We start from the raw sequence: 16,090 nt of genomic DNA, 5'->3' as shown, positions 1-16,090 counted from the left end.
TCCTCTCCATTGGTTGGTTTAGGTGCAGATTGAATGAAGTTGTTTCCATTCACCCTGTTTGGTGTTACAATATATTGATTGTGTGGCATTCAGGGTTGCATTTGCAGCATATTGCAGGTTGAATGAAGCAGTATTATAGTCATTGATGGTGAATATATACAAAGCAGTGTAAGGAGAATCAACAAAAAATGTAACTGTGATTAAGCTTGTTTGATCAAATCAGCATTAAGATGAATTAATAAGGCAGAGCATCATGGACATCAATTCTTATTTCATTCCCTTTGTTTGTTCAGTCCTGCGTATTAAGTCTTCTTTTTCAATCACAAAGCTATGTGTTACTCTGGTTATTACCTGGAAAGCGGGATACAGTAATGTTTCTTGTCTGTGTTTGGTTTGTGAAGCACTTTTAGTTACCTTTGTGTTTGAAAAGGGAATTATAAATAAAGTTAGATTTGATGATCAATCAAGTCATGTCAGTTTTATGTATGTAGCATAACATCCTAAAGGCATTTGTGTCCAGCATATCCTTCCGTTTTGGTAACGAGAAACAAACCAAAAAGTCATTTTATGTCAGGATAAGCTGCAGAATTAGAAAGACAACTCAAAATGTGCTATAAAAGTAAATGATGAGTCATAAAACAAATATGAGAGAATTGCGCTCCTTTTCTCCATTTATTGTCATTGCAAATTGAGTAAATCTGCAGCACACCTTTTATAAAGTCCTTGCAGGTCCTTTGTTGAAGCGCTAAAATACTCTTTTATGTTACGCGGTTGTGACAATGTTTTTACCTGGAAAAAAACCCTTTTTGCCATTTTGTTACATTTCAAAACCAAATGTAGGCTACTCCATCCCGTCCTGTCTATCTCTTCCCTTTGTATCCGTCCCGCCTCTGTGTCTTCATGAAGTAGGTTAGGAGAAGGGAGGGAAGGTGACTTAATAATCCCTTTTTGCGGCAGGTCATTTACAATAACGGACCTGAAAAGGTTCCTCTTTTTTTCCTGGCATGTCCGCAAGAAAGGCACAAGACTGAGTGATGAATGTGAGCTGTGTTTGGAGAATAGCAATGCTGGGAATAACAAAGAAGGAGAAGGGGGGGGGGGGGGGGGGGGGGGGGGTTAGAAAGAACAGTGACACACACACACTCGTAAATAGAGGCACACACACGTCTTGAAAAAGTCAATATGATTAAGTGTGTTGTGCTGACTAAGATTCACTGCATGGTTGTGTTAGAGCTCATCAGAAGAGTCTTTTTAGACGGAGAGCGACCTTTAAAGGCAGGCGCTCTTGGAAAAGACTTATTTATACAATATGATATACAGCAGCTCTGTGGCTGCACAGTATATGTCCCTGAAGATGGTAGTTTTAAGGCCCCGGGCCAGAAAAGAGACACTGTGTTTACAGTTTCCCACAAGAAGCAAAAGTCTCAGAAGGTATGTAACAGAAAATCCTACGTGTGTCCAAAACACTGTCAGGCTGTTGCAGCAGTTGCCTTGGAGTCGAATGTTTAATGTTGTCTAAATATCTGAAAAGCGGGATTACAGGAAGTAGAACAATTAGCACATTGATCAAAACAATTCAAGTTGGATCTGTTGCTTGCTGTTCTCTGTTTCACAACATTGTAAATCAAATGTTTGGGGCTGTTAGGCCAGCAGGACTATAATTAAGAGTTATTTTTGAAAGAAGGGCAACAATTCCAGGAATAATTCTCCAGAGCCCAATCAGGCAGGATGAAATCGATAGTATTGTCAACAAGCAGTTGAAATCCCAGAGATATTCAATTTACAATCAATAAAAAACGCCAATCCTTACAATTTAGAGTTCTTAAATTAAGGATAGCTTGGAGGTGTTGCTAGATAAAGACTATATATCATAAGTTAAGGCTATTTTTTTATTATATGTACAGCACTTTGGCTTGACCAAAAATCGTTTATAAATGTGCTATATAAATAAAACTTGATTTGATTTGATAAGAAGTCCTAACTGTTGCAGAAAGCAGTCATTAATTCCCCTTGATAAGCTTTTTAACCTTAATTCAACGTGCCAAGCTAACTAAAATGACCTTTTGCTGGCGATGACATGATTTAGAAACATCTTGATGTTGATTTGGGGAGAAAAGTGGTGACAGAAAACATAACTAAAAAAAGGAACTAAAGGAGACTCTCATAAGTAGTTAAAAACAACAAAGCATTCAAACAGAAAATCCTATAGTAGCACAGATATTGTCTCTCTTCTTCTCCACATAGTTGGTACGGTGCTGTACACACACTTTGTGATGTTTGTGACTGAGATGAGGAATCTTATTGATGTGTATTAGTCGAGGTCGTGACTGCAGTTTAAGATGGAGTGATTAGAGTGCTTGTGATTAAAAATGTACTTGCGGGCATCTCAGCTCGCCGCAGAGTACTGATGTTGTGTGTGTGTGTGTGTGTGTTTGTTTCCATTTATCTTGCAACGTGTGGATGTGAGCCCAAGCTAGATTAATGCCCCATGTTAACAAACCTCCTGGTTTGACCCTGGCTAGCCTGGAAAAAAACACACATACACAAAAACATACACACACTATTCACTTGATCCCATGTTGGGTTAACGCTGGCCCTCCTTACAGAAGCGTACGAGCACACACTCACAAACAATATTGAACACTAGCCAACTTTGATGCATTAGTGCAAAGGTGCTTTTTCGTCTCGTTGTGGCCAGGGACCAAATTGATTTGGATGCGCAGGCGTGCTCATGCATGCACACATAAAAAGGCTACAGAAATTCAGTGAAGAGTGGAGATTAGAGGTGATGCATATTTAGAGGAAGTGTGTGTAGTTGGAAATGACCTCTCATTCCCCTTGTTTGGCTTAATATTGAGTCAAATGGATCCCCAGAGAGCCCATCAGCTTCTCAAAGAGGCAGAGGCTGTTTAGAAATGATACACAAATGTTTTCCAAATCGCCATTTATCCCTGGTCAAATTAATTTTATTTATTGTGTTGGAATTGTTAGCTGTGGTTCTGCCAGATGAAGACAGATGGACGAGGGTTTTGTAGAGACTGGGCTCGGCTCCAGGGAGCTGCCCTTGGTGCGAAGCTTTTCATCTACTTCTAGATGTCGGACAGCCAGATTCCAGCAGACAGACCCTGGATTAAAATGATCTGGGCAGGACGATTATGGGAGCAAAGTCCTGTAACTCAGTGTCCCTGCTGTTCGGCACAACACGACACAACACAAATGCATGTATTTATTATTTATACGGAGAGCATCTCAGTTTGGCAACGGTCAAAACTAAATTCTCTGAGTCCTCCCGCTCAGATAAAATCCAAAACTTGTCCTTGAGGATATTAATATTAATGTAATCTGGTCGTCATTGTTTTAGGAAAATAAAGCCAAAGGTGCCGGGCTAAGCCTTCCGTTCATGATTGGTCCTTATACTATTGTAGACTATGAACAATAAGGGCAGACAACATATGACTTCCCTAAACATCTCAAATGCAATCTGCTGCTACGATGTGTGTTATGTCCAGCAACCCCAAATATCTTCCTATAATATGATATGAAGTGAACACATTTTTCTATCAGAAAGAACGTAGCATTATCAGAGCGCAATCAATCTTTTGAGGTTTGTCAGAATGAGCATAGGCCGGCTCTTAGAAACCTAGCATTATTCAAAAGTTACAAGGTTCACTAACAAAAACGTATCTTAAGATCTGCATCTATATTTCATATAGATAAGTCCCTCAAGCTCAATGTATACAATATAGCAACTAAGCTAGCAGGATCTATGAGCAATAGCTATGTTTGTTTGTTTTCATAAACCTTGTGTATGCCTTTCATATCTTCATTTGAATTCATCGTATTTATTGGCTAAACAATCAATAAACTGCTTTTCAATTATGTAACGGTAGCATATTAGCCCGTCCTTGTTGAATCTAGTATTTTTGTAGCCTAGTAAGCTATAATTAGTTATTGATTGTTGCGTCAAAATGTTTGAAACAAAATAGATAGTTGGTCAAAAAGTATTCTTCCCTGTCCTGAGCCTCACAGCCAGTCTATAGTGTCAAGGCTGAAACCCGAAGGTACGTAAGTGCAGGTAGAGCTGGTGTTGATCACAGTTCTGATTGAAGAAGTTGGCTGCTGTATTCAACTGGCCTTGCCCTCCTTGGGGTGCTGTTCCCATGAACCTTTAAGAAACACAAACCCCTCTAAGGAGAGAAAGATAAAGCTATAACCGGAATAAAACCCACATCAAACAAAGCGTTATCGTCCAGGAGAACCAATGAGACGGGTCAGTAAAGACACACAGTGTTGGCTACCAGCTCCAGGGTCAACAACAACAAGCCGTTCGTTATCTATAAATCCTCCCACGAAATAATCTAACCAACCAGAAACTCAATATCACTTTCCGCTTGTGTTCAGCCAATGGCCTCAAAGAGATCTGGCAGTATATGATAAGGAACTTTGTCATTGTTGTTTGGTTTTAATAGTGTTTTTATCGGTGCTGCTGCCCCCGAGTAAGTCTTCAAACTGAGATCCTTCCTTTGTATTGCAATGGATGAATGGATGGATCATATTACTTCTTATTCAGTAACCTGCAAGGTGAAAGCTGAAACACTTGGGCAAGGATTAATATCGGACACATTCAAGGGCTTAACATTGCTGACAAATGAATTGCTATTATTGTTGGACACTGTGATAAATTAACCATAAAAACAGTCCTTCCTTTCTCCGGATTTCAGAAAAAATGATTTATCTTAGTCTCGGCTAAAATTGAAGATGTGATCCTGCGATGAAAGGAGTTACCGCAAATCCTTTGTGTTGTTTATTTTAAATAAACTGTGATAAATCACTGCACAAAGTCAATTGACTCGTGTTTTTGAATGAGATTTTCTCCCTTTTTGCTTTTGATACATTTTCTTTCATTTCCTCTGTTGTCTCCACATACTTTATCATCTTGAAACAATATGTTTGGTGTCAACTTAATGAGTGTGTTGAGCTGCCCAGGCAGACGAGTAGGCAAGCCTCTGTTAAGTGCTATAGGTGTTTCCTCCGGAGAGGTACAAACCCTGCCAGTGTTAGTTAGCGAAGCACTCTAAGCCCGCCGGGGCACACAGGAATGTTTCAACCTGCAGAGTGTGTGTGTGTGTGTGCTTGTCTGTGTGTGTTCCTGGGCCATGCTTACCAGTGTGTGAACGTTTGTGATTGTGGGTTTATGAGGTCGGCTAGGCTATTCATGTGCACATGGGCTTTATTTATTCACACCGGTGTCCCTGTGTGTGTTTGGTGGAGCAGGGGGCGCAGAGGGCGCCCTCCCCTGGGGGTTCCAGTCTGGCCCCTTAATTAATCTGTTCTCTGGCCGGAGGGTCTCTGTTATCAGGCCATTACAGAAAGCCTGGCTGCGTCCTAACCGCACGATCCAGAGAGCAGAACACAGGTACACACAGAAACAATTCTGTTGTTGTGAGGACACTAGTTGGTACTATTGTAACCCCTGGGCCTAAACATATCCATAATATAGGATGTCTTTACAGCTGGCTAACCTGTGTCTTATTTGGAGACTGTTGGGTAAAAAAATGGAAGGATTTACTCATTGATATACCCACAAACTGCACTGTACACACAAACACATATACTGCACACGCATACACACACATGTGCATGTAGAAGCACCCTCACTCTTTCACTCAGAAACACATTTTTCTTTTACTTTTTTCCTGATACACACTCCAGCATCCTCTCTTCCGACTGACTGCAGGAGTCGGGGTGTTTGGTTGGGACGCTTGAGCGGCGTGTGAAATCTGATTACAGACTTACCCAGCTTCCCTCGGCGGCAGGAGGGCGATCCCTGTTACTGCCGCCTCACCTGCAGACGCCTGGCTGCACCTCCACCCGATATTATGTCTCTTCCCCTCTGTGGGTGTATGATGGTGCTCCAGGCTGGCCTAGTGGTTAGGTGGGTTCTGCTGTAGCTGAAAGGCCATATGTTTGATCCCTGAAATAGCCCAGGAGTGAGGTGGTCTGAAGTAGGGCTGCTCGATTATGGCAAAAATCATAATCTCGATTATTTGGGTCAATAATTGATATCACCATTATTAAAAACGATTATCCATTTAATTTGAAAATGTCAATTTATTGGAGAAATGTTTTTTTAACAGTATGTTTTTAACAGTTGATTACCCTGAACTTTAAGTATAATTCAACTGAAAAATCAATTAAAAAAAAAAATACGATTAATTGAGCAGCCCTAGTCTGAAGCTAGACTACAATTTGAATGGCAAAAACATCAACTTTGGCATCACTCGCACAGAATCAAACGTAAAGAGATTATTTAAAGAGGATACAATGCAGTCATGGAGATGTGTGAGCGTCATGTGCGACTCATTCTTGATTTGTGGATCTTAATAATTTTTGGAAACAATGGTTTCTTGATTTCAGTCAGAAATGCACTTTGTCATTCTAGCTGGTGAACACCACATTTTATGGGCTGAATTGACAGCTGTCCCCGGCTGAATTTATCAGCTGTGGCTAGACATTTAAGCATGGTAATAAATGGACAGACAGCAGCAGGCGTATTTGCTGACAGGGAAGATAAATAAAAACCATGTGGACTGCCATAATTATTCAACTTCTGGTGTTTCTGCCACTTACCATGACCTATTTTCTCTCAATTCAACACATTCTGTCTTATCTCTGTGATGTGCAGCCTAAATATCTGTTTTTTCCACCTGCTTGCTACTTTACTGTCCTATTTCCTGTCTTCAATGACGCAGTGATACATTAAAATGTACACTATCATCTCCAGCATGATATATCATTCAAAATAGAAGCAAAGACAGTTATATTGCCTTTGCAGTCACATATTTTATATGTATGTTACTCAGTTTGGTCGCACCTCATTTACCTCAATGCATTTTAAGGAGACCAAATAAAACCGGGGTCAGCCGTTTATCCTTCTTCCCGCTCATGCCAAAACATTCTCCTCGGTTTCTTTTTTATCTTGCCTTCCTTTCCTTTTTTCTCTCTCTTGCCCCATTCTTGCCTCTCTATTGCTTTACACCAAGGTTTCGCCGCAGGCACTGTGCCATCTGCTTTTGACATTTTTAGAATGAGGAGAACTTGTGAGAACAGTGTGTTTATTATTCCATTGTGGTTAATTATTCAAACTCTGGCTCTTTGGCTTTCCGTTCGGAGCGGTCTGCTATCTGGAGGCTTTCGCAGAGACACAAAGCTCGCTGACAATCTGTGAAGAATCTGGAATTTGGAATCTATCGTTCCCATTCTATTCTGCTCCGGTCAGCAAGTGACAGTATGAGTCGGGACAGAATAAGACGCTTACATTGTCCCGTCTATAAGAGTCAACTCTGACCTCTCTGCTGGTGCTGAGAGTCACAAAGACCTTATAACCACATGGGAGTGAGTGAACAAGCAGGAATTATCATCGGGGGAGTCACTGTAATATCTATAGAAATCAAAAATACATTTCTGACGAGACTGCTTTATTGTTTTTGGCTCAAGGAAGTTAACTAACTGTGTTTACATAACCTTTACAACGTAAACGCTCACCTTTACCGCGTGTATCCACAAATTAGTGTGACATAGGTGCGCTCCCAGAAAACGAATAGCTCTACACGTTGGACTACAGCTATGAGGATTTTCGAGCAGGATGTTTGTAATGTTTGAACCTGGTTAAGTAAATGTTAGTAAGAACAGTAATTGGTGACTCTGCGTCAACATCCTTTAGGCTCATGGTCACAGTATTGAGAATATTCACGGATACTTTGATATGACTTCTTGTATAATAATTATACAGTATGAAATTAAACACAAATATGAGTCTCTTTCCCAATGGATGCTATACCAACCATGCGATTAACTGTTTTAATGATACTTATATTACTACAGGAACACAACATGTGTGTGCTAAAGCTTAAAATTGTAAAAAAGGATTTCAATCTTATGTATTTGTACTTTCTTAAATGGTTTGTTTCTGTGGATAAATACTCACTGCCATTCCTCACTTCAATTGTCCAGGTTTAAGCGAACTGGATCTCCCTTACTCTCTAATTACTCCGGAAGTTTTCCTGAAACACCTTCCACAAATATTATTGTCTATTTGCTTTTTAATTTCTCAATTATCACCGCAGACGCACCGAGAATTAACCGGGGACCTCTCTCCTATCAGTGTAATGAACGGGATGATAACTTGCCTACACGATAATCAACAAACTAGACACCCAATTAAGCCCATTTGACCCAGCCATAATTGGGTATAGAGAGAACGCCACCTTCTCAAGCACTTTCTAATTGCTTCCAGTATTTCGACATTTTATTGATCTAGTGTGTGTATTGATCTTCCTTTTTGCACAAGCATGAGGGTTTGTTGGCTCATTAGCCTATGTTGTGGTTGTAAATGCAGTAATGTAGGCGTAAAGCCGGCAGGGGTTAAGGTTCAGCATCGGGTGTAATGCCATCCGTTTCCAGATCCCATCTTGTCTATTGAATGTTTGCCATTGCAGAGTGTTTTGTAACTGTCTTGTAATGTGGTCGATGTTGTTTTTTTTTACACAAAGCACCTTAATATACCAGGAACACAAGGATTTTTGTGTCCTAATCAAACATCTGTCACTGGTGGTTGATTGCTTCAGATGTATTGGTCTGGTTTTGCAACAGAACCAAGTATTCATATCCTTACTGTATGAGAAAGATATCTTTGTTCCTTATTTCACTGCTCCTGATACTCGAAAAAATGAAGTAAATTGGTTATAAACCTTCAGAAAAGTTGAACAATTTTAACTTTTTGTCACAGTCTGGCTCTGTGTTCATATGCCCTCAGAGATTTTGTGAAATCTGGACTTTATTTTCTGGGTTTTATTGATTTTATTTGCGACTTTTACAACTGGGTGGCTAACGTTAGCTAGCAGCCTTCATGAAACTAGGGAACGGGCTGATTACGATTTAAAATACGCATTTTGACTCTGTGTATTCAACTTTTATTTCAAGTTAAAACATACCACTTTTGATTCTCACTCACAGCTTGTCCCTAAAACACCAAGCCTTGCATTGCTCACTAGAGCAGAAGCTTCACACATTAAATACAGCACATGAGAACAGAGGGGTGAAATATGATGAGATTTTGTGCAGACTTCATTCATTTTTGATTATCCTATTATCACAAGCGCATGTCTACGTGTTGATTTATTTATGTAGGGTTGAAAATGCCTCTAGGGCCACCTGAGGCTGCATATAGAGTATTGGGCCGAAATGTGATCAATATGTTTGAACTGATCTATAAGTATTTACACGTGTGCATCTCAGCTGGGATTGATTTTATTTAATGACATTAGTGGTTAGTGTGTGTGTGATAAGTGCATCCTTAATTACTCTGTCAGTGATCGAGTACACGCCTCTGCTTCCACTCTGTAGGTTTTTCATTAATCACCGCAGACCACCTGTCTGTCCGGCAGCATTTGCACCTCGCTGATAAAAGCCGACAAGCTTTTCCAACAAGCTTTTAGATATTCCGCTGTGGTGCTGAGGAGCCTTTAATGCCCCGTCTGTCTCCAAACTTGACAGAGTCTCTGCTTAATTGCGGCGTGCAGGCAGCTCTTTTGGTTTTCTGCAGAATCAAAGCTCTCCGGGTTGAGATACTCCCAACTGGGGGGATGAGGGGGTTTGGCACGGGGTTGAGAACGCACACTAAGAGAAGTTGGCATGTTTAGATTAAACCCGGCTTGTTTGTCATGCTGGTGAAGTCTCTTTTATGATTTTGCGAGATGGGTAGAGAAAACTATGGAAGCCTGTTTGCGCCACAGGAAAAAATAAATAAAAATCCTGTAAGTCATTATATTGACTTAGCTATCTCATTATATTGACTTAATATCTCATTATATTGACTTAGCTATCTCATTATATTGACTTAATATCTCATTATATTGACTTAGCTATCTCATTATATTAACTTAGCTATCTCATTATATTGACTTAATATCTCATTATATTGACTTAGCTATCTCATTATATTGACTTAGCTATCTCATTATATTGACTTACTATCTCATTATATTGACTTAATATCTCATTATATTGACTTAATATCTCATTATAATGACTTAGCTATCTCATTATATTGACTTACTATCTCATTATATTGACTTACTATCTCATTATATTGACTTACTATCTCATTATATTGACTTAGCTATCTCATTATAATGACTTAGCTATCTCATTATAATGACTTAGCTATCTCATTATATTAACTTAGCTATCTCATTATATTGACTTAGCTATCTCATTATATTAACTTAGCTATCTCATTATATTGACTTAGCTATCTCATTATATTGACTTAGCTATCTCATTATATTAACTTAGCTATCTCATTATATTGACTTAATATCTCATTATATTGACTTAGCTATCTCATTATATTGACTTACTATCTCATTATATTGACTTAGCTATCTCATTATATTGACTTAGCTATCTCATTATATTGACTTAGCTATCTCATTATATTGACTTAGCTATCTCATTATATTGACTTAGCTATCTCATTATATTGACTTACTATCTCATTATATTGACTTAGCTATCTCATTATATTGACTTAGCTATCTCATTATATTGACTTAATATCTCATTATATTGACTTAGCTATCTCATTATATTGACTTAGCTATCTCATTATAATGACTTACTATCTCATTATAATGACTTACTATCATATAAGAGCAATTTTTAAATTAGCTTTCATCCCTTTACACCAAAGCAACAATAGCAAGTGTGTGGGACACACTTAGCTGAACTAATGGATACTATAATTGAAGACTACTTTAGACGCAGATTCATAAATAAGGACATTTTAGTGGTTTTGGAGGAATCACACAATGTTAAACTAAGCCTACGGACACTACAGAGGAAGCTACAAAAGAACGAGATAGTAAGTCAATATAATGAGATAACTAAGACATTATAATGATTTACAGGATTATTTCTTCCTGTGGCGCAAACAGGCTTCCATAGAAAACACAGCAGAATAAACTGTCATCCAATAAAAAACACAATATAGGCTACGGTCCAAACAAACCTCGGCTCTGCGCTAGTAATTGGCGCCGAGATTAAGTGGAGAACAGCGGCACATGGGGCTTTGAGAAAAACCTACAATTACGTTTCTGTAGTAGGAACGACAATAGCAATGAGGTATCCCGGTAAGCTAGTGTGAACTCTGCAGGTTCAGGGGAGTCGAACCGGCAGAAAGCTGCAGTTTGGTGAAACGGTGCTGCGAACATTAAAGATGTTTGCCAGGATGAAGCCTGTGTCTTATGTAAATGAACAGCTGAGTTGCAAAAGCTCATTGAGTCCCCTGAGCAGAATATGAATGCAGATAAAAAGGATGTTTCCCACTGAACACACACACACCACACACACACACACACACACACACACACACACACACACACACACACACACACACACATCACCTCCCGCTGGATGCATAAACACACACACACACACACACACACACATCACCTCCCGCTGGATGCATAAACACACACACACACACACACACACACACACACACACACACACACCCACACACACACACACATCACCACCTCCCGCTGGATGCATAAACACACACACACACACACACACACCCACACACACACACACACATCACCTCCCGCTGGATGCATAACACACACACACACACACACACACACACACACACACACACACACACACACACACACACACATCACCTCCCGCTGGATGCATAAACACACACACACACACACACACACACACACATCACCTCCCGCTGGATGCATAAACACACACACACACACACACACACACACACACACACACACACACACACACACACACACACACACACACACACACACACACACACATTGCTCCTCAAAACAACAGAAGCCTTTTGAGTTGTATGGAGTAGTAATGATCGAAATTGATTTTTCAATTTTCAGCGGCGATTGAGGCGTTCTGTTGTCGCCCGCATGAGTGACAAAGTATAGAGGCCTGCTACAATAAGTACAATCCAGTTGATTGTTCATTTTATGGCAGATGCCGGGAGAAAATTGAAGTGGTCGCCTCTGTTGTTTACAAATTATTACGGTACTTCAATACGGACTTGATTTTCTCGTCCAAAAACCTTCAATATTTCCCAAACAAAAAATTAGGTTCAGGTACTGCAAAGGTTAGCGTAGTTCTGATTATCGGATGACATTTTGTAACAACAATCATGGTCCCCAGAGAATAAACCTTCTGACTTTGCTGTAATTTCCCCTATACCAATTTGAGAATGACATGACATACTGAAACATCTTGGAAACTATTTGATTGGATTGCCAGGAAGTTTGTGTATGTGTTCATTTCCCCCAGAAGATAACCAACACCTACTTTGGTGATCGCCTGATGTTTCCTCCTCTACCAACATGAGGTTGATATTTTTGGTTTCATGCCTTTTAAACCATTCTCCTAATAGCCATGTCTCAAGAGTGCCTTAAGGGAATGTCTTCTATTTTGGCAGAAACATCCTCTTGTATTTAAGAATGATGGGTAGATTATCTGGTCAAAGGTTTAGGACACTGTGTTCCCTCAAACTTGTTTTTGACTGTAACTCAAGAATTCAAATTTGAAGGATTCTCATCAGCCTCAGAGTATTTTGTGTGTTTGGTTATAAGCACATGTTAGCATGAAGTTAGAGGGGTTTAACAGAGCTGTTTGACCATTCCACATCCACTTTTGATGAATGGGGCGAAGCCTGCGAGCTATAGTTCAGGCAGTCAACTCGAGCACTTATGCTGCATTCATACACAACGCCCCTTGTCACTCTACAACCCACCAAACAGAGCCTCCTTAATTTACTGCTCTATTGAACCTGCCAGATCTCTCTCTATGCATTGCTTGCTGCTGCTATTGCTGCAGCTACCTCTACGTCGCTGCTGCGTGCTGCCCCACCACCACCCCAGCTTCCACCTGTAGGCCCGGGGTTAGTTATTTAATCATCACTCATCGTGCTATGTATATCTGTGGAGTGCTGAGGCCCGAGCCTAGACGCCAAACTCAACTATATGCTGCTTCTAATAAACATGTTAAAGAAACACGTGAGTTGTCTGACTGAAATAAATAAACTCTGATGTTTTTATTTAGGGCAGGGACTATGTTTCCCTCCACCTTAGCCTTTGTAATCATTCAGGCATTATTACAAAAATGTCATTGAGGCAAAACACATCCCAATGTGCGTATTAAGCTGTAGATTACATGGAGAGCGCTTGAATGCAAAGGGAAAGAACAAAAGATGTGCTTGTCAAGGGGAACATTGTCTCGCTGATGTTTTCGGTCTCTGCCTCTTGTTCTCTCCGTAGATTTGGCTTAAAGCACTTTCCAGTAAGAAATGATCTAAAAGGCTTTCATCAATAAGAACACAAGTACAAGGCTCAATCACTCTGAGGACTCATTCATTTTATCTCTCCATGTTCTCTCGTTCTCTGCTTGTCTTTAGTCAAATCTCATCTCGCTCCCTCTCTATTTCCCATTGTCCCCCTCTCACCCTGTTTTCCTGCCTTCGTTCTATCCATCCCCGCCGCTCTCTCATCAGCTCTCTCTGTTGGGGGTCATTTAGGGTTGAGATAAAGCCTGTATCTGAGGGTCTGCATGGAGTCTACCCTGCAGGCAAGTAATGATCCAGACATACTTTCAAGCACACTCCTGCACACATGCTCAGAGAGAGAGTACACAAACATTTCCATACATGTTCGAGCACAGACGTTCACTCGATTTCTTCGTCTCTGACAGGTCCAGGAAGAGGGTGGGGCAGATGCTTAAAAAAGCACCTTGGGGACACTGGCCAGAGACTACCTTTACTGTAAAGATAAAGGGTTGGAAGATGGAGGAGGAAAAGCCCAGTGGAGCGGAGGGGGAGTCAGTGAGGGAGGGGAGGTTCAGATTAAAGTAATGAGGACTGTGGGGAGAGAGCGATAAGAGAAGGAGGCAGAAGCTGTGATGTTTTTCGGCTCAGGGCTCCTACAAAGTCTTCTTCTGTCTGATACCGATGCAGCTGCTATCGACAGTCGTAAACTGTCCTTATCGCTGTCGCTTTTTTATACCCGACAAAAGGTAGGACCGTTGCTACAAAATTCATATCGTGATGTACACTCTTTTTCCTGGACCACTCATTTTTTCCCTGGTTAAGACGCAGCATCTAATTAATTCATTGCATTATACATTTGCAAGAAACACTTTAGTCGTATTATTACCTTGTAATTTTGAAGCATAATAAGACTGTCAGGGAATAATTCTTTATTCATGTTTACCTTTCGCCCTCTGACGCAGATGCCCAGCCTTGAGCAGCCGTTATCTCCCTTAAAGGGGACCTATCATGCAAAATGCACTTTAGTACGTCTTTTATACATGAATATCTGTGACATGTCGTGTGAATTCTCCGGCCGAAGCTCCAAATAAACCGTCAGTGTTTGCCCTCAAAGCTCCAGATCTCCATCGTGTGTCTCTGAGTCCTGTCTCCATTGCTTCAGAAGTTTTCCCCACAAAGACCTTAAACTGCTATTAAAAATGTCTTAAATAGCCTGTAAGTATAATTTCATATTTTATGAGACTGTGAGAAGACAATACACAAATCACTCAATTAATCGTATTTTAATCGCAATTACGATTATGGCTTGCAACGATTACGAAAACAACGTAATCGAAATAAAACGATTATTTTTTATTATTATTACTTTTTTTTATTGGTTTTTCAGTTGAATTATACTTAAAGTTCAGGGTAATCAACTGTTAAAAACATACTGTTCAAATAGTTTTTCTCCAATAAATTGATGTTTTCAAAGTAAATGGATAATCGTTTTTAATAATCGTGATATCAATTATTGACCCAAATAATTGAGATTATGATTTTTGCAATAATCGAGCAGCCCTAACACTAACAGTGTGTTCATGAAGGACTTCTTTGAAAAAGTGGTCAGGGCTTTTAACGCCGCTGCAGCTCATACTCCTTTCAGCCTCCTTTTATGCTGCTAGGAACCTGTATCTTGTTGGGTATGTATGAAATGATGGTGCATTGATGTACCCATCTAACCCCGAGTATGAGATAAATATCTGTGGCTTTACCAAATGGCATACAGTAGAATGGTGGAGCAGCAAAGAGGCATGGAGGCACAACTGTGGAAAATGACTTTAAGCCTCATATCTCAGATTCAATTGGAGGGTTTCAGAGATGAAGCTCAGACGTAAGCAAAACAGCCTTCCCGGAAAATACACAGATTTCCTAGATGGCACAGAACAGCCTTTGAGGATTTCTTAGAAGTTAAACCATGCTTTTTATTCCCCCACACACTCCTCATGATTCATACAGTAGCTCTCCAGAGTGTGTTGCACAGTGTAAGAAAAGGTCTTAGTATTTTTACTGTCCCGCTCTTCGGCAAATCATTAAGAAAAAAGGAAGTCTTTGTCTTCAAGTTGTAAAACATTGGCAGCTGCAGATGTTAAATATCCTCGTTGGGCTGCAGCTGTTACCGGCAAAGGCTCGAAATCGACCGCCTGTCCAGTTGTCATTTCTTCTTTTTCTCCAACAATGTCACCTCGTGAAATGCTAAGCCTTTAAAACAACAGCGAGCCAGAGTCCCATCATGAACAGTAATCATCAGATGTGACACCTATTGATCCCTCACTCAGGGGTCAGTACCTCGGGGTCAGCAGCCCTTGAGCTGAGAGGACTCAAGGGCTGCTGTAGTGTCTTGCACTTTTCACAAAGATGGGTGCTTGATCGCTACTGAAGGGGCTTTAAAACAAGATTCAGTGTATCGAGTCAGTTCACCTTGGCAGCACAGTACCTTCTCAATTGGATTTATGCAGATGTGAGGGTGTAGTCAAAGTTGTCGTAGAGATAGTTAGTTTCGTGGGTTTGGAAAGCACTAGTTTTTAGAAAGACACGTTGCCGTTGAATTTTTTTAAGAGGCACTTTTCACATGTCAATGTTGATTTACTAGACACAGTGAGTACTTACTCAACCTGTGAAAACAGTTGTAAAACATCTTCTGGGGCTTTTGAGATGCTTTGTACA

The 16,090-nt window shown here is 40.2% G+C and overlaps 1 protein-coding gene across 1 annotated transcript in view; it reads left to right on the top strand.

The window, feature by feature from the left end:
* gal3st3 (galactose-3-O-sulfotransferase 3) overlaps positions 1–16,090 on the top strand; it is a 29,784-nt gene that overhangs the window by 978 nt on the left and 12,716 nt on the right. The gene's annotated exons all lie outside the window — the stretch shown is intronic.

The sequence above is a fragment of the Gymnodraco acuticeps genome, unplaced genomic scaffold (genome assembly GCF_902827175.1).
Source record: "Gymnodraco acuticeps unplaced genomic scaffold, fGymAcu1.1, whole genome shotgun sequence".
In the NCBI taxonomy this organism is placed as follows: Eukaryota; Metazoa; Chordata; class Actinopteri; order Perciformes; family Bathydraconidae; genus Gymnodraco; species Gymnodraco acuticeps.
This window is presented reverse-complemented; position numbering and strand designations above follow the sequence as displayed.